The sequence below is a fragment of the Artemia franciscana genome, chromosome 10 (genome assembly GCF_032884065.1).
Source record: "Artemia franciscana chromosome 10, ASM3288406v1, whole genome shotgun sequence".
In the NCBI taxonomy this organism is placed as follows: domain Eukaryota; kingdom Metazoa; phylum Arthropoda; class Branchiopoda; order Anostraca; family Artemiidae; genus Artemia; species Artemia franciscana.
Window position 1 is genome coordinate 8,030,813 of NC_088872.1, and position 21,575 is coordinate 8,052,387.

At 34.6% G+C, this 21,575-nt stretch overlaps 1 protein-coding gene across 1 annotated transcript in view; it reads right to left on the reverse strand.

Annotated features, from left to right (window-relative positions):
• LOC136031729 (vesicular glutamate transporter 1-like) overlaps positions 1-21,575 on the reverse strand; it is a 185,317-nt gene that overhangs the window by 161,365 nt on the left and 2,377 nt on the right. The gene's annotated exons all lie outside the window — the stretch shown is intronic.

Genomic DNA, 21,575 nt, shown 5'->3' on the forward strand with positions numbered 1-21,575 from the left:
ATAAATTTGCAGAACAATAGCATTATCAAATTTGTTTTGCAAATAATATTGCTCTTGTTGTAGTAAAAAAGAACATTTTCCGCATTCGCCCTCTACTTTAGGAGCAAAATATAACTATTTGGTAAAAATTTCTGTAGTTATTTTATGTTAGAATTATGTTATGTTATGTTAAAACATCAAAGCTGTTCACTGTTTTCTGACTAAAATCACGCGACATGTTTGAACCCGTGATTTCTGGATGTGATGTCGAATGGTCTGCTTTTAAGCTATAAAGTCTGTATTCATTTTAATAATAAATACTACGCGCAAACAATATGGGCAAATTTCATAATTTGTAGGCCTTGCTAGTTTATGAAGGGTGTTGCCCCTTCCTTAACCCCTTGCTCTTCACACTAAATTGTTACTTAGTATTTAATGTACTTATGCTAATCTTACTTAATTTTATCAATGCTACATGTAAACACTATCGGCAAATTCACCAGCTTATAGCCCTTTTTGGTATATGAAGGGTGTTGCCCCCTTCTAAACACCTCGCTCTTCATGCTAAATTATTATTTATTACTTAAAAAACCTTCTTAATGTTCTAATTAATTGACCCTTGTGTTTTAGGAGTCGTTATTGATGAATTGGGATATAATCCAAACATTAGCGTAAAGAGCATGATTTTGAAGATCGATAACTAGTCCGTATACGAAGGGTTGCCCTCTACTCAATACCTTGCTCTTTACGCTATTGCTGTACTGAAGAGTGGTAAACCCTTCATATACAGAATAATTTCTCTTCGGTTTGATTTTTAATGTTGCTCATTACTTTCTGTTAAAACTCTTGTTTTATTTATTTAATTTCTGATCGTTTTTCAAATAATACAGGTAAAGCTGCCTCACCCTCCATTAGATATACATCCCTTCTTTGAAAGCCCCTCCATAGAAATTTCATCAAATGTACAATCCCCCCCCCTCCGTCAAATTTCCTCAAAACAGTTCCCTCCTCGCTGAAATCCCCCCCCCCTGCGTAAAATGTCTTACAGACGATTCAGAACAAAAAAAAATCTTTTTAGCATGCTTTCAATTGTAAGATTTTAATTTGTAATCGGTTTCTCAATCACTCTTAAGATCCCCCCTTCCGTCGAATTTTTTTTTTGAAACCATAAAATGTGAAAAATAACCCCTGGGTAATTCCCGCGGAACATCTCCACGTGCAAAATTGAGTTGGCAAGAGAATTTAAGTCAATGAAAAAGAATTTCATGTAGGAATTTGGTCAGCTTACTCATTCTCGCAACTCTATCTTTTAAAACAATAAAAACGTTAGCGTAAAGAGGGGGCGTTGAGGAGGGGACTGCCCCTTTGATATGTGCAATAATTTCGGTTTGTTTTAAGTTTTAATGTCGATCCTCTACTTTCAGTTAAAAAAACTTGTGTTTTTGTTTTATTTGTTTATTAAGTAAATGAGGGGGTTCACCCTCTCGTCACTACCTCGCTTTTTACACTAAAGTTAGAATTTTATTCCAATCCTCTCAGAATGGCTCCTGAATCACAAAGGTTTTAATTAGAATAAATAGCTCTTTTGGAAGGACTGAACAAAGTTGTAGGAAATAAGCACACATCCGTGATCAAACAGTTCGTGGTAACGAACTGTGGCGACCCCGCTTAATAGTAAACAAAACTCTATAAAACAGAATTTTGATGCTAAAAGATACATCAAAAGAATTGAAGTTTCATGCTGATTTTAAATATATAAGTTTCATTAAATTTAGTCTTTGTCACCAAAAGTTACGAGCCTGAGAAAATTTGCCTTATTTTGGAAAATAGCGGGAAACACCCTTTAGAAGTCATACAATCTTAACGAAAATCACACCATCGCATCCAGCGTATTAGAGAACCATATAGCAAAATTTCAAGCTCCTATCTACAAAAATGTGCAATTTCGTATTTTTTGCCAGAAGACAGATCACGGGTGCGTGTTTATTTGTTGTTTTTTCCCCAGGGGTCATTGTATCGACCAAGTGCTCCTAGAATGTCGCAAGAGGGGTAATTCTAACGGAAATGAAAAGTTCTAGTGTCCTTTTTAAGTGACCAAAAATATTGGAGGGCATCTAGGCCCCCGTCCCACGCTCATTTTTTCCCAAAGTCAACAGATCAAAATTTTGAGATAGCCATTTTGTTCCGCATAGTCGAAAATTATAGTAACTATGTCTTTGGGGATGACTTACTCCCCCACAGTCCCTGGGGGAGGGGCTGCAAGTTACAAACTTTGACCAGTGTTTACATACAGTAATGGTTATTGGGAAGTGTACAGAAGTTTTCAGGGGGATTTTTTTTTTGGTTTGGGGGTGGGGTTGAGGGGAGAGGGCTATGTGGGAGGATCTTTCCTTGGAGGAATATGTCATGGGGGAACAGCAATTCAATGAAAAAGGCACGGGATTTTCTAGCATTACTATAAAAAAAAACAATGAAAAAATAAACATGAAAAAGTTTTTTCAATTGAAAGTAAGGAGTAGCATTAAAACTTAAAACGAACAGAGATTATTACGAATATGAGGGTTCTAAAAATACTTTAGCATAAAGAGCGAGGTATTTAGGAGGAAATAAATACCTCGCTCTTTACGCTAAAGTATTTTTAATAATTTCAACTATTTATTCTACGGCCTTTCTGATTCAGGGGTCATTCTTAAAGAATTGGGACAAAACTTAAGATTTAGTGTAAAGAGCGAGGTATTAACGAGGGGACAAACCCCCTCATATATATAATAAAAATATAAGAATATAAAAGTTGTTACGTGAGTCATAAGAGTTGTAACGTAAGTTAATTCTTAAGTTACGTATATTTCTTACTAATAAAAACGTTCGTTAAAAATTAAAAGTTCTAATTGCCTTTTTAAGTAACCGAAAAATTGGAGAGCAGCTAGGCCTCCTTCCCCACCCCTTATTTCTCAAAATCGTCTGATCAAAACTAAGAGAAAGCCATTTAGCCAAAAAAAGAATTAATATGCAAATTTCATTTTAATAATTTATGTGTGGAGAGCCAAAATCAAACATGCATTAATTAAAAAACGTTCAGAAATTAAATAAAAAAAACTAATTTTTTTAACTGAAAGTAAGGAGCGACATTAAAACTTAAAACGAACAGAAATTACTTCGTATGTGAAATGGGTTGTCCCCTCAGTAATCCCTCGCTCTTTACGCTAAAGTTTGACTCTTTGCCACAATTCTCCTTTTTAAAACAATTAAAAACTTTAGCGTAAAGAGCGAGGGATTGCGGAGGAGATAACCCATTTCATATACGTAGGACTTTCTGTTCGTTTTAAGTTTTTATGTCGCTCCTTACTCTCAGTTAAAAAAAATTAGTTTTTTTCTATTTAATCTGTTACGGGATCTGCCTCGACGTTCTACAGCTGTCTGATTTTCGTTTATTATTATCAGCGGTATTATTTTAATATTATTGCTTTATTATTATTAGGGTTTACAAGAGCCCGGTTGTACGGGGGGAAGTTTCTTTTTTTTAGCATTCAAAATATGGCAAACAGAATTCGTATTGGACACTGCAGTTTTTGACTACTTTTTAGACTGGGAAAATAGACTTCGGAAAACACAAAAACTAGCAAGAGAATTTAAAACTGTAAGACACAGGGAATTAGACCGGACAAGTTTGTAGCATAGGCTATGAATATGGATCCTAAAAAAATATTATATAAATATATTCAAAAATATTGGAATTGCCGTGGCCATGCTCTGAAATATCCATAAAAGTAATGTAAAAAGCCACAAAACGTTCAAAAACAATGAATTCTTATAAATATTGACACAAATATTTGTAAAGTAAGGTAATATAAAATATTATAAACAATAATGAAAATAAAGCAAACACACACAGTTATAGGCTAATGTTATATAGGTATAAAATATGAAAGAAATTGCTTTTGATGAAACTTTTTGTAGACTCTTTTTGTAAAAAAAAAACAAATAGTAGATTAATAGTAGTGTAATTATAGTTACATTTTTAAATGCTATTTCTAGGTCCAAACTTGCAATTCTTAATACTTTTATTGCTACAGCAACATAATTTTCATATCAGTTTCAAATTCAATCAGGCTCAAACCATACTATAGTCATACTAGATGATAAAAAAAAGTTCTAAAAAGAATTTTGTTGTATCTTACCAGGATTTTTGCTTTAATATAATTAAAAATTTCAAGTAAAAGATGGATCAACGGGCAAGGATGTATTACTATTACTATTGCAGGAACTTTCTTCTTTTTAAAAAAATAGTATTGTTAATACTTATCTTTTTTCTCTTTCCATAATTGAAAGGGCTTACTGTTCCCACCAAAGTCTTTCCATTCTTTCTTATAGAGCTTGCTTTTCCGGTTACTTTCGGCCGCACTTTCCGCATATAAGCTACTTTAGAATACAAAAGAACTAGAGACAGTCTTCCTTCTCAAGGTTGAATAGTAGTAAATGTAATTTCCCGTCTTTGAGATATGAGATATCGATGGAAACAAAAGCTGGAATCTGTTTGCTCATCAACGAAATTAATCCTTGTTTAAACAATACAGGACTCTCATAAACGTCTTGTGATCGATGTAAACATCATTGATGGCATCGACTCAGACATTCTTGACTTTTTTCAAGAAGACTACATATAATCCATGATTTCACACAAGAAGACATTCTGAACCATTTATTAGAAGAGGGAAGAGTAGAAACATTCTCATGTAAATCCTGGTAAAAACAAAAAATTTTTGTTTTACTCTGCTTGCCATCAGCCCCGGGGAAAACAAACCTACATAGGGTAGCTAACCCCTTCCTAAACAGATTTTTGTTTAAAATTCATAAATAAAGTGCTTTGATGTAGGTGAATAAAGGCTTTGATTTTTCCCAGGCATCGATTCAGACATTTTTGACATTTTTAAGAAGACAATTCTTGATTGACATTTTTGACATTCTTGACATTTTTCAAGACGACGATCCATGAAGACGATCCACAATACATGATTGGTTTATTTTAATTATTGATGCATCTAAGTGACATCTTTGCCCTCATAGCAGGATTTCAGCCTACCACTGAGACTTTTTGGAGTAGTTCATAAGTTTTGATCTGCAAAAATTCGTTATTTTTTACTTTAATTCCAACTTACTTTTAGATTTACATTAGATTTACACGTTCTTATAGCAGGATTTCAGCCTACCACTAATATTTTTAAAATAGTTTATAAGTTGTATTATAAGCAAATTCACTATTTTCTATTTTAAATCTGTCGTGCTTTTTGCATTAAATTTACACGTCCTTATCGCAGGATTCCAGTGTACCACTGATATTTTTTAAATTAGTTTATAAGTTGTGTTCTGCAAAAAAAAATTATTTTAAATCTGTCTTAGGCCTACTTTTAAATTAGATTTACAAGTCCTCATAGCAGGATTTCAGTCTACCACTGAAATTTTTTTGAAGTAGATTATAAGTTATGTTCTGCGCCAATTCACTATTTGTACCTTAAATATACCTTACTTTTTACATTAGATTTACAAATCTTCATAGTAAGATTTCAGCCCACAAATGAGATTTTTTGAAGTAGTTTATAAGTTGCGTTATGCGCAAATTCATTATTTTTTACTTTAAATCTATATTACTTTTTACATCAGATTTACACGTCCTCATAGCAGGATTTCAGCCTACCATTGAGATTTTTTGAATCAGTTTATAAGTTATGTTATAGCATTTTTTTACTTTAAATGTATAGCATTTCTTACATTTAATTTACACGTCGTCAAAGCAGGATTTCAGCCTACCACTGAGAGTTTCTTAAATAGTTTATTAGTTTTATTCTAGGCAAGCACACCATTTTTACTTTAAGTCTAGCTTGCTGTTTACATTAGATTTACACGTCTTCCCCTGAGATTACATTAGATTTCAGCCTTTCCCTCAGATTTTGGAAGCAGTTTATAAGTTGTGTCCTGAACAAATACATTATTTTTACTTTGAATCCAACGTACTTTTTACATTAGATTTACACGTCCTCATAGCAGGATATCAGTTTCAGTCCACTATAGAGATTTGTTTAAGTAGTTTATAACTATAAGTAAGTTGTTAATTTTTATTGGGTGTTTGTTTCGGAAAATGGTGGTTGGGGGGGGGGGGGGCGGTTGCCCTCAATGGTATAACATACACCCTTTCCATAAGAGCCTTATAAGCATTCGGGATATAATTTCTAACCCTTACTCTGAGGGCTCTGGGGGGATTATTAATCTTTGAAGACATAATTACTGGACCTTCCATCTAAACCGAACATTTGGCTATCTTAAAATTTTGATAGGATATTTTTGGGGAAATGATGGGTGCGAGAGGGGAAGGGGGTAGCTGCCCTCCAATCACTTTTAACTATGAAAAAGGGCACTAATCCTTTCAATTTCTAATTCAACGAGTCCCCTCTGAAGTTTATGAGACCACCCTTTCCATATAAACCTTATGTGCCACCGGGGCATAACTTACAACCCTTGTCCTGAGTACTTTCCACTATTCAAAAGGGCAGTAGCCCTTTTAATTTCCAAAACGAATGATCCCTTTTTGAAGTTTTTACGACAACTCCTTCTATACGAAGTGCCCTGGTCTTAAAAAAAATCATAATACATTGTGCCCATATCGCTCTTTACTTAGGCAGCATTATTGCGCTGCCTATGATTAAAATTAAATAAAAAAAACTATTTTTTTTAGCTGAAAGTGAGGAGCGACATTAAAACTTAAAACGAACAGAAATTACTCCGTATATAAAATGGTTTGCCCCCTCCGCAATGCCTCGCTCTTTACGCTAAAGCTTTTAATTGTTTTAAAAAGCAGAATTGTGGCAAAGAGTCAAGTTTTTAATTGTTTTAAAAAGTAGAATTGTGACAAAGAATCAAACTTTAGCGTAAAGAGCGAGGGATTGCGGAGGGGACAAACCATTTTATATACGGAGTAATTTCTGTTCGTTTTAAGTTTTAATGTCGCTCCTTACTTTCAGCTAAAAAAATTAGTTTTTTTTTATTTAATTTCTGAACGTTTTTGACTTAATGCATGTTTGGTTTTGGCTCTCCGCACATAAATTATTAAAATGAAATTTGTATATTAATTCTTTTTTTGGCTAAATGGCTTTCTCTTAGTTTTGATCAGACGATTTTGAGAAATAAGGGGTGGAGAAGGAGGCCTAGTTGCCCTCCAATTTTTTGGTTGCTTAAAAAGGCAACTAGAACTTTTAATTTTTAACGAACGTTTTTATTAGTAAAAATTATACGTAACTTATAAATTAGCAACTTACGTAACAAACTTTCATAATCTTATATTTTTAGTATGTATACAAGGGGGTTTGTATCCTCGTTAATACCTCGCTCTTTACACTAAATCTTAAGTTTTGTCCTAATTCTTTAAGAATGACCCCTGAATCAGAAAGGCCGTAGAATAAATAGTTGAAATTACTAAAAATACTTTAGCATAAAGAGCGAGGTATTTATCTCCTCCTAAATACCTCGCTCTTTATGCTAAAGTATTTTTAGAACCCCTCATATGCGTTATAAACTTCTGTACACTTCCCAATAACCATTACTGTATGTAAACACTGGTCAAAGTTTGTAACTTGCAGCCCCTCCCCCAAGGACTGTGGGTGAGTAAATCATCCCCAAACACATAGTTATTATGGTTTTCGACTATGTTGAACAAAATGGCTATCTCAAAATTGTGATCCGTTGACATTGGGAAAAAAATGAGCGTGGGAGGGGGCCTAGATGCCCTCCAATTTTTTTGGCCACTTAAAAAGGGCACTAGAACTTTTCATTTCCGTTAGAATGAGCCCTCTTGCGACATTCTAGGACCACTTGGTCGATACGATGACCCCTGAGGAAAAAAAACAAAAAAAAACAAACAAATAAACACGCACCCGTGATTTGTCTTCTGGCAAAAAATATAAAATTCCACAGTTTTGTAGATAGGAGCTTGAAACTTCTACAGTAGGGTTCTCTGATACGCTGAATCTGATGGTGTGATTTTCGTTAAGATTATATGACTTTTAAGGGGTGTTTCCCCCTATTTTCTTAAATAAGGCAAATTTTCTCAGGCTCGTAACTTTTGATGGGTGAGAATAAACTTGATGAAACTTATATATTTAAAATCAGCATTAAAATGCGATTCTTTTGGTGCAGCTATTGATATCAAAATTCAATTTTTTAGAGTTTTGGTTACTATTGAGCCGTGTCGCTCCTTACTGCAGTTCGTTACCACGAACTGTTTGAAACAAAAACATTTTTTCTCAACTGAAAGTCAGAAGCAACATTGAAACTTAAAACGAACAGAAACTATTATGTATGTGAGGGGGGTTGGTCCCTGCTCAACATTTTGTTCTTCCCGCTAACGTTTTTTAGAGCTTTTAAAAAGCTTTTAACTGTTCTAATTCAACGAACCTTGTGTTTCAGGAGTTGTTCTTAAAGGATTGGCACAAAATTCAACCAAAGATTGGCACAAAATTCAACCAAAGATTGGCACAAAATTCAACCGTGTTAAGTTTCAGTGTTGCTCCTTACTTTCAGTTGAAAAAAAATTGTTGATTCGTTTAATTTCTGACCGTTTTTAAGCAATGCCAGCTCCACCTCCACAGAAAAATCCCTCCTCTCCCCGGATTTATCCTCTAGACAAATCAATACTGGTGAAAATTTACCCCTGGTAATTACCCTTGACATGTTCACGCGTTAAGTTCAGTTTGCAAAAAGAAAGGACGACATAAGAAGAATATTGTAGAGCAATTTTGACAAATTCCCCCAGTTTAAAGTTTCTTCTGAAAATTTCATCCCCTGGAAACTTCTCTCCCCATGAAAAATCCTCCGCGTGGAAAATCCTCCTGGCGATAAATATGTCCCCCCTCCGCCCGAAAAATGCATGCATACTTCCCAAACAAATATTAAACGTAATCAATGAGCAAATTTTATACCTTAAAGAGCTTTCCTCGGGGGAAATGGGGCCCATATTATCTCCAAAGGCATTGTTATTCAGCCTATCAACTATGCTGAACAAAATGGCAGAAAAAAAAAGATGGGACGATTTTGAAAAAAAGGGTGGAAGAGGGCCTTGTTTCCCTCCAATCTTTTTGGCCACTTAAAAACGGCACTAGAACTTTAATTTCCGTTATAATGATCCCTCTCCCGATAATCTAGGACCACTAGGTCAATACGATCACCCCTGGGAAAAAAATAAAATGAACACGCAATCGTGATTTTTCTTCTGGCTAAAAATACCAAATTTAAAATTTTTGCAGACAGGAGCTTGAAACCTCTACAGTTGTCTTCTCTGATATACTGGATCTAATGGTGTGATTTTCATTAAGATTCTTTGACTTTTAGCGATTGTTTCCTCCTTTTTCCGAAAATCAAGCAAATTTTCTCAGGCTTGTAGCCTTTGATGGGTAAGACTAAACTTGATGAAACTTATATATTTAGAATCAGCATATTAAGTCATTTTTTTTACATATTTATTGGTATCAAAATTCTGTTTTTAGAGCTTCGATTTCTATTGACGCGGGTCGTTCCTTACTTACACTGCGTTACCACGAACTGTTTGAAAATAAGACTGAATGAGTAAGAAGATAGGCCTGCGAAGTAAGATTTGAATATTGGAAGCCAGTGCCCAATTCAGTGGCGGTTAATGACAGTGGCCAAGCATTACTTTGAAGCGTGGACGCTTCAAAAGGCTAATGATGATTTTGAAATATTTATCGGAGGAAGTTTTAAAGATAGTCTTAGGTAATCACTTGGCTGAACATGTGTCAAACAATAAGCTTGCCGAAAGTTTGATCTTTCTTTCCTGGGGCCCAATGAAAGAAAAGATAAGATCACTAGGCCACTTTTACTTATGATGGATGGCAGGTTGCAATAGCTTCAGTTTTGTGACCATTCATCTTGGGACAAAAAAAGCGGGTCGTCCCTAACGGTCATAATGGTGAGAAAGGGTCATGAGAAAGAATTTACGGGAAAAAGAATTTCACGAAAGTTTGATCTTTCTTTCCAGGGGTCAATGAAAGAAAAGCTAAGATCACTAGGCCACTTTTACTGATGATGGATGGCAGGTTGCAATAGCTTCAGTTTTGTGACCATTCATCTTGGGACAAAAAAGGGGATCGTCCCTAACGGTCATAATGGTGAGAAAGGGTCATAAGAAAGAATTTACGGGAAAAAGAATTTCACGAAAGATGGTAAAGAGTGAAGCTTTGAATAGATTATGTCGGAGGAGAAGTGTGTCCATCTGTGTTACCTTAATGTTGGTTTTTGCTGCAGTGAATCTTAGCACTAGCAGTGGCGGTAGTTTGGATTTATAATATATTCCAAAGTAGCCGTTTCTCTATTTTTCTGTTTTATATTGATAATTATATTGACAATAGGGATTTTTTGGACAGTTTGATTAAAGCAAAAAAAAAGTTGAAGGATGCCGCACTAAACCCTTAAAGTCCAAACCAGCAATGCTGATCTCCGTTTCATGGCCCTTCAGCCAGGAAGTGCAACGGGGGCTTGGGGCCAGCCAACCTGTGCTTTCGCACACCCTTCCTGCTTACCTTCCTCAGATTTCTCCGGGTCCCTATTTAGAGCTGGGTTAACTCTGGCTGAGCTTACAGAGTCACCCCACTGACTCCCTTTCCAAATCAATTAATTTGCCTCACTAAGAATCAAGCCGTCGCCTTTCGGTCAAAGGATCCCAAATCCAGCGCATCAACCATCAAAGATCAATGATCTTCGAACGAAGATTTTATATGGCAATAAGCTTTATTTTTCTTCAAGGTTGGCCAAACTGGCTTTATGAATGGAGTTTGAATTCGTTGCCAGGAACTTTGGTTTGATGACATTAGACAAAAAACTGTAATCTCTTTTTAACAATCTCCAAAACGACAAAGCCTATAGACAGCAATATTATTGCGTATGTTGTTAAAGATGAATAGCGTTGCCATCCCAGTTTGTAAATCTATGGAGAAAGGCGGACAATCTTTGCTTTTGAAGCGCCATTTAATCCCATGTCACATAAACGTTTCTAAGCAACTAAGACGAAGAGATGAAAATGGGAAGAAGTAGTAATCGTCTATGAAAGTGAATAGGCACGTTCGATTATCACACTTAATATGAGTATCTCGAGAGGATCTAATCGTTCGAATGGATATTAGCAATATAGATGGATATATTAAAAAGGAAGTGGTATCAATGCGCACAAAAACTTAGTCGGTGGTGTTTATTGTAGTCAATACAATTGAGGATGGTGCACTTTATTGAAGTTAAAGAAGAAAGGAATAAAGTGAATAAATATTTCAATATTGGACTATTCAAGTTAAAAAATATTAAAATACTGACTAAAACCAATTAAGATATCAGAAATTGACAATTGGGGATAATGCATACTCATTAAAATCGATACATTTTATAATGTTTGGACTTTTTTTTAATTCATTTAATTCATTTTAATTATTTTTTTTTTAATTCACTTTCAGCAGAAACCTGCTGAAAGTGAATTAAATTTAATTTAATTTAAAGCAAATTTAATTAAATTAACTGAAATTCTGGCTCCATTTGTCACAGACTAGTCTATTAATTTTAGTATTATCTTAAATTCATCCTGCGAAATGCTTAAATCTGTGTTAGCCTTAAGAAAATAATTAACAATGAAAAAAAATTATTTAACTTCTTGAAATTGATCATTAAATTGAAATTAATTGAAATTAATATCAAGCATTTGTTTAGTCTTAATTTTATAAAAGGATATCGAGCATATTTTGTACCACTATTTTTGCAAATTTCTATCTAATCTAGGGGAGAATGTGAGGGGGATTGAATTGTATTACATTAAGATAATTTAATTTTTGTAACTTTATTTCCATTTCAATTTTTTTTCCAGTTCAAATAAATTCAGTTTTTTATTTTCTAGTTTGTCATATTGTCTTTCATCACTTTTTCTTTCTCATTTTCCTCCCTGCAGTTAAACCCATATCTTCGTTTTATGGATGATGCTCAGCTTCAACCAGATTGAACGGCACTGTCAAGTGCTTTGTTGATATGCGACTAGAATTATATTTCAGCTAATGAAGTCAAATTTATCAAACAGTTCGTGGTAACGAACTGTAGTAAAGAGCGACCTGGCTCAATAGTAACCGAAACTCTAAAAAATGAAATTTTGATATCAATAGTTACATCAAAAGAATCACATTTTAATGCTGATTTTAAATATATAAATTTCATCAAGGTCAGTTATACCCATCAAAAGTTACGAGGCTGAGAAAATTTGCCTCATTTTAGAAAATAGGGGGAAACACCCCCCAAAAGTCATACAATCTTAACAAAAATCACACCATTGAATTCAGCGTATCAGAGAAGCTTGTTGTAGAAGTTTCAAGCTCCTATCTACAAAAATGTGGAATTTCGCATTTTTTGCCAGAAGACAGATCACGAATGCGTGTTCATTTGTTTTTTTTTGTTTTTTTTCCCGGGGGTGATCGTATCGACTGAGTGGTCTTATAATGTCGCAAGAGGGCTCATTCTAATGGAAATTAAAAGTTCTAGTGCCCTTTTTAAATGACCAAAAAATTGGAGGGCACCTAGGCCCCCTCCCACGCTCATTTTTTCTCAAAAGTCACCGGATAAAAATTCTGAGATAACCATTCTATTCACCATAGTAGAAAAACTAATAACTATGTCTTTAGGGACGATTTACTCCCCCGCAGTCCCCGTGGGAGGGGCTGCAAGTTACAAACTTTGACCTGTTTTTACATATAGTAATGGTTACTGGGAAGTGTACAGACGTTTTTAGGGGTATTTTTTTGTTTTGGGGGGGGGATTTGAGGGGGGGGGGTTACGTGGGAGGATATTTCCATGGAGAAACTTGTCATAGGGGAAGAGAATTTCAATGAAGGGGGGCAGGATTTTCTAGCATTATTTGAAAAAACAATGAAAAAAATAAGTATGAAAAGTTTTTTTCTACTGAAGTTAAGGAGCATTATTAAAACTTAAAACGAACAAAAATTATTATGCACATGAGGGGCTTACCTCCTCGTTATACCTCACTCTTTAAGCTAAAGTATTTTTAGTAATTTCAACTATTTATTCTACGGCCTTTGTGATTCAGAGCTCATTCTTAAGGAATTGAGACAAAATTTAAGCTTTAGGGTAAAGAACGAGGTACCGACGAGGGTTGAACCCCTTCATACACGCAATAAAAACATACGAATATAGAAGTTCCTTATGTAAATTAATTTGTAAGTTACGTATATTTTTTACCAGTGAAAACGTTTGTAAAAAATTAAAAGTTGTAGTTGCTTTTTTAAGTAATCAAAAAATTGGAGGACAACTAGGCCTCCTCCCTCGCTCCTTTTTTCTCGAAATCTCCCGATTAATTGCAATTAATTAATATGCAAATTTCGTTTTAATTATTTATGTGTGGAGAGCCAAGATCAAAACATGCATTAATTCAAAAACGTCCAGAAATTAAATTTAAAAAAAACAAGTTTTTTGAATGAAGTAAGGAGCAACATTAAAACTTAAAACGAACAGAAATTACTCCGTAAATGAAAGGGGCTTTTCCTCCTCAACGCCCTGCTCTTTACGCTAAAGTTTCTTACTGTTTTAAAAATAGAGTTAAGAGGAGGAAGGAAAAGGCGTTGAGGAGGAAAAGCCCCTTTCATATACGGAGCAATTTCTGTTCGTTTTAAGTTTTAATGTTGCTCCTTACTTTCATTTAAAAAACTTGTTTTTTTTATTTAATAGTATATAAAGGATATATGAAATATTTAGCTTCTTTTACTATGTACCCCACTATACTGAAAGCAGGTGGATCTATGATATAATTTCCAGGGTCAATGACCATAATTTTGTTCTTTCGCTTCCTGATTTGTAGTATTACTTTCAATGGTTCCACCGATAGCATGGAGAAATCTACTTCAAGCTTCATCCCTGACAGTTCATCGGACTCAGGTATGATTACACCAAATTATTGTGATAATATTAGCTTTTTCTTCCTAATACTCCAGTTCATCGACCAGTTTACAGAAAATTGTTGCTATTATGATGATTAGATTTATTTCTTATCGCATTCAACTGTATTTAGGAGGATGTATTTCCAGCCAACCACACCTTTTCGCATATTCAAATAGTTTGCTGCAATTTCCACACAGCCAGGTCTACTGAGAATACATCTTGTGGCCAGGCATGTCATGGCAACCTCAATTATTTTGTGAGCAAAAATACATCTTTGATTTAGATGAAGAAAAAACATTTCCCTAAGCTGGGGCTTACCGAAATATCTCACTGACTAGTGGACTTTCAGATGGTTTGGGTTGGCTTGGCTTAATATTCCTGGCTTTGGTATAAATTGTTGTTTCCTTGAATCTCATCTTTGGCAAAAAATTCTTGAAGTGGCTTTAGGCCGAAAGGGGCCTTAGTTCCTTTTCATAAAACTGACTAAAACAAGGTTTTTTTTTAATAGGGGTTTGTGGAATCTGAGAGAGCCACGGGGAACTCCATAAACATTTTGCGAGAAAAGTAGGGCTACCGTAAAAGCATATAAACTAGGATAAATCATTAAGGACCTATAAGCCATTAATGCTGAAGGGGGCTCCTTGTGACCTCTCGTTTATCTCCAAGATTTAAGGTAAATTTTTTAGAGATCTTTAGAAGTTCTTAAAAGTTAAAGACCCAATGTACGTTGTAGGGGACATAAATTCAAACTCAGAATACTAACATGGAAACAAAATTATGCCAAATCAATATTCTGGAGTATTTTTTTTTCTTAAAATCACTTGTATAATTATAATCACAGTCAGTATGAGTCCAGCTGAAGAATTTAACACATATGGTCGTATTAACTGGTAGAGTCAACAAAAGTATCAAATTGAAAGACTTGGCACCATTTCTTACTTGGGCTGAAAACCATTAATCCTCAATAATAAACGCCAAAAACACCAAAAAAAACCGTTTCCAAGTTTGAATTTTGTTATACGAAATGGGAAAATTTATAAATCAAGATACTGAGAAAAAAAATCCTAAGATAAGAAAAATAATATATCGTTCTCTCATACACTTTTTAGGGTAGTGCCGCAGCTCTTAAGATCAGGACGGAAACACTATGATCTCGAGAAAAATCCCAAGTCATGGTAGCTCTGCGACAATCTGTAAAAATGGATCAAGCTATCTTGCCTCACCGAGGCATTTTGGCCCAAGACATGCTTAGACTTAATAGCCCAAGTTGATATCTCAGGCTTCCAGTTCGATAGTTTCTTCACGCCGAATGCATTATCGACAGAATTGTTATTTATCGTCTTGTCAGACAAAAGGGGCGAGAGTATATGGAACCTTCTTATACATCATGATGAAAGCTTTTCAATTAGTGTTGGTATTTAGTTTCACATTAGAAAGTGACTTCCTGGCCTTTTCGTGGAGGGATTTCTTTGTGGAATTCAGCAGTAGGAATTTTGTGAAAATAAACTTAAAATTGACAGAGAGTGGCTCTTTTTTTTACCAGTTTAATAAATGAAGCTATGAAATTATCTTAACAATTACTTCCCAAATGTTTTTTTTTAGGACCTAGGGTTATAAAATTTCAAAATTTGAACCAGAAACGTAAACTATTGCTTTCATTAATTTCAATGATGTCCTTACTGCATTTAGTAAATTCTGACACATTGAATGAACATGATATACTATTAAACAAAATAACAAGTTTTTCAACTGAAAGTAAGGAGCAACATTAAAACTTAACACGAGCAGTAATTATTACGTATATGAGGGAGTTCGCCCATTCGTCAATACCTCCCTCTTTACGGTAAAGTTCAAATTCTCTTCCATTTTTTAAAGAATAACCCCTGAATCAAAAATACCGTTTCATTAAAATAAATATCTCTTTTAAAGTGTTAAAAAAACTTAAGTGTAAAGAGCGAGGTATTGACGAGGGGCGAACTCCCTCATATACGCAATACTTCTGTGTTTTAAGTTTTAATGTTGCTCCTTACTTTCAGATGAAAAAAAACTTGTTTTTTTTATTAAATTTCTTATCGTTTTTAAATAATACTGGAAAATTCGGTGCCCCCTTCACAAAAAATCCCCTTCCCCCATGAAACTTTCCTCCATTGAGATATCTTTCCACGTAACGACTATGCTGAACAAAATGGCTATCTCAAAAATTTTGTGGTCACTTAAAAAGGGCACTATTACTTTGAATTTTCGTTCAAATGAGCCTTCTCATGATATTCTAGAACCACTGGGTCGATACAATCACCATTGGGGAGAAAACAAAAAACAACAAAAATAATCACGTATCCGTGATCATTCTTCTGGCAAAAAAAAATACAAAATTCCACATTTTTGCAGATAATAGTTGAAATCTATATAGTAGGGTTCTCTGTTACGCTGAATGTGGTGGTGTGATTTTCATTAAAGATTCTATGACTTTTAGGGATGATTTCCCCTTTTTTCAAAAATAAGGCAAATTTTATAAGGCTTGTAACTTTTGAAGGATAACACTAAACTTGATGAAACTTATATATTTGAAATCAGCACAAAAATGTAATTCTTTTGAGGTATCAATCGGTATCGAAATTCCGTTTTTTAGAGTTTCGCTTACTATTGAGTTGGGTCGCTCCTAACTTACAGTTCGTTACACGAACTGTTTGATAGCTCACTATATTTTTTATAGCTCATTAGTATCAAAATAAATTTAAAATTGATTTTGGAAAACTTATTTTTTTCACACATATGGATCAAATATCAACGTTGTATCCTAAAATCCTAAATGACTTTAAATTGGAACTTTTTATTCACTCAACTTGATTTCTAGAAAGTCAAAACTGTGACTATCAAGCTTTTTCCTTTTGAGGCAGCATCAAATTGACTACCCATTGCTGTTATGGTTTCCAAAATTGACATTTTCTTTTTAAAGCATTTTCTTTTTTTTACAAAGGTTTTGCAATTTGTTTAAAATATAAGAGTTTCTGTACAAATTTCCGTTTAAAGTACGAAAGTAAAACGAATGAATTGGATCCAAGGACCTACAGATATTTTGCTTTTACCAAACTAATTTGGGTTTACATTAGGGTATGTCTGGGCTGTGTGAGGAGTAAAATACTTGTTTTGAGACGTCATTTCAGTTTCTTTTTAGGGGAGGGTATGAATTGAAAACTCTTCAAGGGGCAAACAGAGGGGCTAAAATTGAAATGTTCTTATTAGTACTTCCTTTAAACTTCTGAGTTCAAGCTACCACCCCTCCCACCAGTGGCGTCCTGTTCTCTGTAGAATATGTTTTTTTTCCTTATTAAGTTACCCTGATTTAATCATTCTAATATTGCTTATTTACATCATAATTTGATTTCCAAGAAATAAGGCTTCACTTTTGTTTTGCACTAATCTTTTATTGGTTCTTAGGCTTAGTACGCTTATTAAATGGGCATTAAGGATATTCAAGCAGGATTACCATGATTGGGGATGATGTCAATAAGGAAAATTTCATCAAGAAGAAAGGAATTGAACTTGATGGGGAGCTATAGAAAAAAGACCGAAAAGCGTAAAAAAAGGCCGTATTGGAAGTAGTGCCTTATCCAGTTAATGATCTTGCTGAATATACTAGGATATCTGGGACACTCCCAGATTTAAAACTTCCGTCTTAAACAAATTTTAAAATGTCATACATTTTTCCCTAAGAAGTGTTTTTCATTCGCAACTAAACGTATAAGAGAAGAGTCTTCTATGTTGACGCATCTAATTCGATACATTTTCACATACAAGCAATGTATGAAGTGAATTTTTATTGGCGTTGATCCAAAAGATGAATACGTAAATCTTGCCCTGTTTTCCCAGTTGCAGCATTTTTGCTCAATTTTTTCAAAGTGTTTTTATTGTGTTCAAAATTGTCAATATGGCAGCAATTTTTAATTATTAGCATTTTCATCTAACCTATAGATTAGCTATTAGCTGAGGAAAAAATTAATTTTGGATCTTTTATCGCAGTTCTGGATATGCTGCAATTATTTTCAATTATGGCAAGAATACATGCTTCTGCACTTCGCAAAAAAAAAACTGGCATACTGACGCATCACGATGTTTCCTTTCCCATATGTGTTCTACCAGTCAGTCGTAGTAGTATAGAGATCGTCAATTAGAATATAAATCAAAAAGTTTACCCTGTTAACAATTTTCCCGTTCCAAATCTACCATGATCTTACTGGAGTCGTTTTTTTATATTTGATCAGTAATACGATCATTAATAATATTATCACTAATCAACAATATGATCACTAATATTTATCACACTCAGTAACGTCAGTTGTGTTGGAGCATTTGTTCTTTAGCCAATGTGTTAGAAAATCCAAAGTTTGCGCGTAAAGAGTGGGACGTCTAATGGAGGCAGCGGCTTCCTTTCTGCATAGGGTAATTTCTACACGTTTTAATTTTAAACACAGCTCTTTACTTTTATTAAAAAAAAATAATGTTAACTCAGTTTTTGGTTATTTAGGGTATTAGATTCAAGGTTGCGCTAAACATGAGAAAGCTGCCATTTTCTTCAACGCTCCAGTTTTTACGCTAAACCTTAACTGCGTATAACAATGCTTTGAGAATAAGCTATCATATGGGTGAAAATACTTTACAAGGTTAAAAAAGGAGCTGGGGAGGAGGCCTAGTTTCCCTCCGATTTTTTGGTTACTTAAAAAGGCAACTAGAACTTTCAATTTTTACGAACGTTTTTACTAGTAAAAATATATACAAATTACGAAGTAACTTACGTAACAGACTTCTATATTCGTATGTTTTTATTACGCATACGAGGGGGTTCGCCCCCTCGTCAATACCTCGCTCTAAAATTAACTAAAATTTTCATTTGGTCCCAGTTCCTTTTGAACAACCCCTGAATCACGAAGGCCGTAGAATAAATATTTGAAATTACTAAAAATACTTTAGCTTAAAGAGCGAGGTATTTGGGGGAGGTGAACCCCTTATATGCTTAATATTTTCTGTTCGTTTTAAGTTTTCATACTGCTCCTTACTTTCAGTTGAAAAAACTTTTTCAGATTTATTTTTTCATTGTTTTAATAATGTTAGATAATCCTGCCCCCCCCCTTCATGGAAATTCTTTTCCCCATTACAAATTCCTCTATGGAAAAGATCCCCCCATGTAACCCCCTCTCCTCATCTCTTCCCCAACCCACCAAAAAAAACTGAAAACGTCAGTATACTTCCCAATAACCATTACTATATGTAAACACTGGTCAAAGTTTGTAACTTGCAGCCCCTTCCACGGGGACTGTGAGGGATTAAGTCACCCCCAAAGGTATATTCATTAGGTTTTTTGACTATACTGAATAAAATTGCTATCCCAGAATTTTGATCCGGTGACTTTTGGAAAAAATGAGCGTGGGAGGGGGCCTAGATGCCCTTCAATGTTTTTGGGCACTTAAATAGGGCACTAGAACTTTTCATTTTCGTCAGAATAAGCCCTTTCACGAAATTTTAGGACCAATGGGTCAATACAATCAGCCCTAGAAACAAAGAAGAAGAAAAAACACACATCCGTGATCGTTTTTCTGGCAAAAAAAAAACAAACAAAAAAACAAAACAGAATTCCACATTTTTGTAGATAGGAGCTTGAAACTTTTAGAGTAGGGCTCTTTGATATGTTGAATCTGATGGTGTGATTTTTGTTAAGATTCCATGACTTTCAGGGGGTGTTTCCCCCCATTTTCTTAAATAAGTAATTTTTTTCAGGCTCGTGACTTTTGATGGGTAAGACTAATCTTCATTAAACTTATATATTTAAAATCAGCAATAAAATGTGGTTCATTTGATGCATCTATTGTTATTAAAATTTTGTTTTTAGAGTTTCTGTTACTATTAAGCTGGGTCGCTCCTTACTACAGTTCGTTACCACGAACTGCTTGATTCGAAATATACAAAATTCATTAGGTTTAATGTTACCTATTAAAAGTTACGAGCCTGATAATTTGTCTGATATTAGAAGGGGGGGGGGAATCAGAAATCTCAATGAAAATTTTACCGTCAAATTCAGCATATCATAGAGCCATACCGTAGAGGTTTCGATCTCCCATCCAAAAAAATGTGGAATTCTGTATTTTTGCCAGAACAAAGATCATGAATGCGTGTTTATTTGTTTTTTAAGTGTTTTTTCCCCTGGGGCGACCGCGTCCACTCAATAATCCTAGAAAATCAGCAGAGGGGTCATTTGAAAGGAAATTAAAAGCTCTAGTACCCTTTTTAAGTTACTGAAAAGATTGGCGGGCAACTAGCCCCCCCCCCACCCAAGAATTTTCCCCTGAAATCATCCGATGACAATTTTGAGATAGCTTTATTTTTGTATAGTTGAAAAGACAAATAGCCAGGCCCCACTAGAAGAAGAGACCCCCACAGGCCCTGGGGAAGGGCTGTAACTATATGAAATTTGCCCATGGTTCATACATCATATTTGTTATTAGGAAGTAAACAAACATTTTACGGAGAGAAAAATTGTCTGCGCAGGGGTGAATTTTCCATGGGGAGAACTTTCTGTGGTAAAGAAAGTTTCCAAGGAAGAGCTTTCAAGGCTTTTACATCGGTGAATTAGCCAGAATTTCGATGCAAAATTCTTTTTTTATTGTCTTACTTTCTATTTGGCGACTCAATTTTTTCATGTGGAGATGTTCTGGAATTATTGTCCGGGGGAAATTTTCAAAGAGGGTAGAATTGTCTGGGGTATTTTCTCATTTGAGAGGGAGGTTCTCATAGGGCATTTTCCATGGGAGGAACTGTCAATTGGGGAGAAGAAATTTCTATGACAATTTTTCTACGGAAGGAGGATTTCTGCCATGATTTGAAAAAGATAAGAAATTACACTAAATGAAAAATAAGTCTTTTTTCAGATGAAAGTAGGCTAAGGAGAATTTCCCAGGTTGAATTGTCCACAAGAAGTGCTTTGGGGGGAATTTTCAGTGAGAATGGAACTGTCCGCAAGCAAGGGGCTTTGTGCGGGAGGAAATATTTGTGGAAGTGCTTTTGGAGGAAGGCTAATTTTCCATTAGGGGAGAGGTGGATTTCCCGCATTATTTAAAGAATCATCAGATGTTCAAAAAGTAGTTTTTTCAACTGAAAGTATCTAGCAACATTAGAACTTCAAGCGAAGTAATATTATTCCCTTAATAGAAGGGGGGATGCCTACTCCTTGGATTGGGGGCTGGAATTCATAATTCAAGTATACAGTTAAAGTGGGGAGGTTTAAACAATATGATTGCTCCCCTTTTATACGTTAATACTTATCTTTTTTCAATATATCAGTTTTGGAGTCTAGTGATGGTAAGTTTTACTATTTTTTTACCATGGCAATATTAGATATGCATAATAAATGACCTATGCTTAAACTAGTGGCATTCATTATATCTAACTTTTTTCTGAGCATCATATATCAATAATCTATTTCCTCAAAAAAAATTTGGAGGTGGGCCCCTAAAATTTGAGGATAGTGGAACTGCTTAAAATAACTATTTCCAAACCCCATCTCATGTTTTATTAGTATTTACAAATTTACTTTAGATATAGATATTAGATATCGATAAATTTACTTT